Genomic DNA, 6000 nt, shown 5'->3' with positions numbered 1-6000 from the left:
TCTTCTGCGTTCCTTAAAACTTGAATCATTTTCTGGAGCAGCTGTTTCATTTGTTTGGTTGTTTTTTGAAACATTTTGAAGTAATGATTTTGTGATGTAATGGTTTCATTTACCACTTCAAGTGTTTTGAAAAGTGAATTATTTTCTCAGATAATTGTTTCATTTGCAGTTTTGAAATAGTGAATCACTTTCTGAAGCAATTGTTTATTGTTTTGATAGTTTTTGAATCAGGGGATTGTTTTCTGAAGAAATAGTTTCAGTATGTTTCTTAAACATGAATCACTTTTTGGAGCAACTGTTTCATTTCTTCACAGGGGCAGCGTGATGGCCAAGTGGTCAGTACACTTGCTTCCAAAACAGACAATTCAACACCACCTGTGCCCAGTCTCCATGCAATGTGGAGCTGCATCAGAAGGGCATCTGGCATAAAAACTTTTGCCAAATCAACACAGAGATGCATAACAGATCTACTGAAGTGACCCCTAGAAAAAAGGAGAATTCAGAAGAACTTTTTTCCCAAAAGAGATAATTTAATTGCTTTGTGCAGCAAATGCTTCATTTGGGTTAAACATTTCAGAGCTTTGCTTTTGTCATCACTATGTATATGGAATTTTTTCAGGCGTAGCAGAAACATGAAATCCATGCTGTGTATTATTTTTAAATAGTTTGGCTGAAAATGTCTATCTGCACAGGTTAGTACACACACAGCTGACACTGTCACCGTCTGAGATTATTTTAAAAAGAAAAAGGAAGGAAATTAAACAGATGGCTGGAAAAAAAAAACTACCGTTTGTGTCCAGTCTTCAGGGCAGTGAGTCAGGAGTGTCTGGAGAGATCTGGGTATTTCCCAAAGATGTGAAGATAACATTTGCATTTTAACCTGCCAGTTTATTTAGACATTATGAAAAATGTGCCCAACAGACCCATGAAAATGTTTTTAGAAGTTAGCAAATAAAGAGAAAAAGTGCAGAAAAAGCTGTTTCATAATTACAAGTAGTATTCATTTACTGTAACCACTGACACATTCACCACAAAGAATTCTGCATGGGTTTTGCAATACTGCAAAACCACAAACTTCGCCAGCTCCCCATTCACCATGTGTTCATGCACACATGGGGGGGGGGGGGGGGGGGGGGGCTGTGTGCATTCTGTAATTTGGCAACTGTGCACAACTTGAATTTCTAAAGCCAAAAAACACAGGTCAGTTCAGGTCTTGGGTCGTCGACAGAAACCATCTAAGCAGACAGACAACTGGTTCATCCCCAACTCCGTAAAGTAGTCATGTTTCTGCTCCAGCCAGGTAATATGTTGACATCTCCATGGGCTTTTCTAAATGCTGGGGTCCTTTGCACTGAGGCACCTGTGCACTGGATCACGCTCAGAAGTGTACCACTGGGCCAACATCTTGTAACTGGGTTTTCCTTCATGATTCAAGTGATTGTCCTCCTCCAAGTCTAAGTAACCGTTCATTTTACACTAAATCATTCCAATGGTACTCAAGAGTCTTCCAAAGACACCTGGCAACAAAAAGCATCCAGTCATCATGACACTGGTTAGCGCCCAAGTATCACAACCATATAGTAAGACAGGAAGAGCCAGAAACCTGAAGACTTGCATCTTCTTTCTACTGATCTCCCACAATGGTGTCACAATTTACAAAAGCTCTGTCCGGGGACCTTATCACCCCTTATGCTGTTCCGAGGCATCTCTGGATCTCCAGAGGTACAGTAGTGTTCAGAATAATAGTAGTGCCATGTGACTACAAAGATTAATCCAGGTTTTGAGTATATTTCTTATTGTTACATGGGAAACAAGGTACCAGTAGATTCAGTAGATTCTCACAAATCCAACAAGACCAAGCATTCATGATATGCACACTCTTAAGGCTATGAAATTGGGCTATTAGTAAAAAAAAGTAGAAAAGGTGATGTTCACAATAATAGTAGTGTGGCATTCAGTCAGTGAGTTCATCAATTTTGTGGAACAAACAGGTGTGAATCAGGTGTCCCCTATTTAAGGATGAAGTCAGCACCTGTTGAACATGCTTTTCTCTTTGAAAGCCTGAGGAAAATGGGACATTCAAGACATTGTTCAGAAGAACAGGATAGTTTGATTAAAAAGTTGATTGGAGAGGGGAAAACTTATACACAGGTGCAAAAAATTATAGGCTGTTCATCTACAATGATCTCCAATGCTTTAAAATGGACAAAAAAAACAAAAAAAAAACAGACACGTGGAAGAAAACGGAAAACAACCATCAAAATGGATAGAAGAATAACCAGAATGGCAAAGGCTCACCCATTGATCAGCTCCAGGATGATCAAAGACAGTCTGGAGTTACCTGTAAGTGCTGTGACAGTTAGAAGATGCCTGTGTGAAGCTAATTTATTTGCAAGAATCCCCCGCAACGTCCCCCCGTTAAATAAAAGACATGTGCAGAAGAGGTTATAATTTGCCAAAGAACACATCAACTGGCCTAAAGAGAAATTGAGGAATATTTTGTGGACTGATGAGAGTAAAATTGTTCTTTTTGGGTCCAAGGGCCGCAGACAGTTTGTGAGACAATCCCCAAACTCTGAATTCAAGCCACAGTTCACAGTGAAGACAGTGAAGCATGGTGATGCAAGCATCATGATATGGGCATATTACTCCTACTATGGTGTTGGCCCTATATATTGCATATCAAGTATCATGGATCAGTTTGGATATGTCAAAATACTTGAAGAGGTCATGTTGCCTTATGCTGAAGAGGACATGCCCTTGAAATGGGTGTTTCAACAAGGCAATGACCCTAACCACACTAGTAAATGAGCAAAATCTTGGTTTCAAACCAACAAAATTAATGCCTCGCAGATGTGAAGAAATCATGAAAAACTGTGGTTATACAACTAAATACTAGTTTAGTGATTCACAGGATTGCTAAAAAAAGAAGTTTGAACATAATAGTTTTGAGTTTGTAGCATCAACAGCAGATGCTACTATTATTGTGAACATCCCTTTTCTACTTTTTTTTTTTTACTAATAGCCCAATTTCATAGCCTTAAGAGTGTGCATATCATGAATGCTTGGTCTTGTTGGATTTGTGAGAATCTACTGAATCTACTGGTACCTTGTTTCCCATGTAACAATAAGAAATATACTCAAAACCTGGATTAATCTTTTTAGTCACATGGCACTACTATTATTCTGAACACTACTGGATCTCGGCATTTCCAAAGATCCAGAACCATGACTACTCTCAGGAGGTGGTGATGAACCGGATGTCTGCTTAGATGGTTTCTATCCAGGACCCAAGACCTGAACTAACCAGTATGTTTTTGTTTTTTATTTAGAAACCTAGGTTGTGCACAATTACCAAATTACAGAATGCACACAGCTCACCATACATGTTTGCATGTCCACATGATGAATAGGGAGCTGGCGAAGTTTGTGGTTTTGCAGTATTGCAACACCCCTGTAGTTTTCCTTGTGGTGTATGTGTCAGTAGTCACAGTAAATGAACAATAATGACAATTATCAAACAGCCTTTTGCACACTTTTTCCTCTTTATTTGATTTTTAGATGTTTGCATGGTTCTGATGGGCACATTTTTTCACAATGCCTAAATAAATTGGCAGGTTAAAATGAAAATCTTTTTTGTCGGCATTGACAAAAAGCTCTGTCCAGGGACCTCATGACCCCTTGAGGTGTTCCTATGAATCTCTATATATCAAAAGCCAAGGACCCAGAGACATGAATGTCACATGAATCTCTTGACAAGTTCAACACTTTCACTGCATAGATTCATTTCCATTGGTTGAGCCCAGCAAGTCATGGAAAGCCTGGACATTCTTGAGCCAGGATAATGTCAAACCCAGACACTCCGAGTCCTCACTCAGATTATCAAGAGCTGCAATCACAGCAACAATAAATAAAATAAACAAAAATAAATAAATTGCACCATCGTCTGCAAATAAAAGTCAGTAAACCTTTCCGTAAACCAGACCCAACACCCAGTCAAACACATGCATGATTTGCAAAAATCAACATCGGCTTCCAATTATTGCTAACAATCTTGCTTGTGTTCAGCGAGTACTCACAGAGCTAGGATGCGGTCAATGGTTGATTTCTTGGGCATGAAGCCCCACTGCTCTGGTCACTGAATGCTGTTAAAATGAATCCCCACAAGCACCTTTCCCCGCACAGTGAGCTGTAAAAGCCCGGCACTTATTCCAATCCACACAATCACCATTCCCAGTGAGATGAAACCTACCTCAAAGATGGAAACAAAGACTGTTTCACCGATAGGAAGACTGGAATAAAAGAAGTAAAGCTCATGATATACTGACATAGAATCCTGATCTTGCAATTGAATGGCCAGTTTTAAGACATTAATGTGACATCACCACACTTTGTAGCAGCAGCATTGCAAGACCTGAAACTTACTTGTTTTTCCAGTAAAGTCATCTTTAAGATTCTGCCTACTTTGCTTGGTTGTTCAGGATGGATTTATTTTTCACAGTGTCATTACAAAGGCTTCTTGTGGGCATTTCCTTTTTAAGAGCCAAAAAAGCCTGAGCCATGTGTGTTCATGCACTGAGTGACATCTCTGGTTGCCTGTTTCTGCAGACACAGACTGTGATGAATTCAGTTCAAAGTTTATACCTGCACAGGGAGAATTCAGATTTTATGAAACCTGGATGCTTGATGGTTCGCTTCTGCTTCGGGAGCTCAATTTGCCTCCCTGAAAAGAAGAAGAAGAAAAAATTTTAATCTATGTTAAGCACATCTGTGATGCACACAATCCCCCCACAACCTCTCTTCAGATGCTAGTCATAAATCACAGCGGAACCAAATTAGAATCTAAAAAAGGAACAGAGCGGGGTATTTTTGTGAGCTTCTAATAACCCAGCTGTTTGTTGGAACAGTTAAGATGGAATCACATAAAGCCCAGTTGATATTCAGATATTAGTAAGAATAAAAACACACGAAAGAATGAACCATTGTTGAAGCTGTGCTTGATCAATGTCACTGTTAAAATGCTGCATTCCACTGAGAAGTAATAATTGTTAATTGAATACACTCAATTGGTAAGTTGGTGTTAATATTTATAAATTAATTTACAAGTGCCAGTTGAACACAAAATACACTGTGACAAGTTTAAACAAAATCTGCAGAAACTAAACAAACAAATGAATAAATAAATGGGGGGGGGGGGGGGGTGTACCAAAATCTAATTATAATGTGCATTCAGATTGCAACACCTGCATTTATAAATCACACATATTTCTTTGCAATTCAGCATTACCATCACATATGGTTCTGTGTGGCCTTGTCAGGTTTGTTCCAGTAATGTATTCCCATTGTTGCAGTTATCCCAAGTGGTGTTCATGCAGAGAAAATAATGTCAATAATTTTAAAAATTGGAATGGATTTAAACTTTGCCAGAAATATTCCATGCACTGTGAGGGCAGAGACAAAACTAACTGAATCTTTCATCTAAACAATCAACTGCTTCACAAGACAATGCCCTGCTAGGGAAAACCAAACAATACATAAACCAAGTGCTTCAGACCACAAGTCACTGTTTTGTAACACAAAGCGAAATGATTCAGAAAATTATTCCTCGTTTCATCATGTGAACCGAAATTAACCTGAAAAAATTATGCACTTCTTTTTTTAAATGGTTGAAGCATGAAATGAAGCAATTATTTAAAAACAACAACAACAAAAAACAAAACTCACTTTGCTTATAATGTGTGAAACAGTAAATGAGACAATTATTTCATAAAATTTTCAACTTCTTTGAAAATGTGTGAAACACTAAGTGGCGCAATTACTGCAGAAAATTATGGACTTTGTTCAAAATGTGTGAAACAGTAAATTACAGCAGAAAACGATCCACTTTGCTCGAAAGGCGTGAAACACAAAACAAAAACATTTAAAAATGAATCACCTTTGTTTAAAAAGTCTGGAACATGAAACAAAGGTTCTCCAAATAAAAGCTTCCCTGCGTTTAAA

At 38.3% G+C, this 6000-nt stretch overlaps 1 long non-coding RNA gene across 1 annotated transcript; it reads right to left on the bottom strand.

The window, feature by feature from the left end:
* Positions 1–3145: 3145 nt before the first annotated feature.
* LOC117502771 lies at positions 3146–5506 on the bottom strand. Its single transcript, XR_004558405.1, has 3 exons — positions 5288–5506; positions 4080–4723; positions 3146–3889 (listed from the first exon to the last, which is right to left on the bottom strand). It is a non-coding gene; the product is annotated as an uncharacterized LOC117502771 (long non-coding RNA).
* Between the last annotated feature and the right edge of the window lie 494 nt (positions 5507–6000).

Source organism: Thalassophryne amazonica, chromosome 21 (genome assembly GCF_902500255.1).
Source record: "Thalassophryne amazonica chromosome 21, fThaAma1.1, whole genome shotgun sequence".
Taxonomy (NCBI): domain Eukaryota; kingdom Metazoa; phylum Chordata; class Actinopteri; order Batrachoidiformes; family Batrachoididae; genus Thalassophryne; species Thalassophryne amazonica.
Note: the sequence above shows the minus strand (reverse complement) of the source record. Positions and strands in the feature narration are given on the sequence as shown.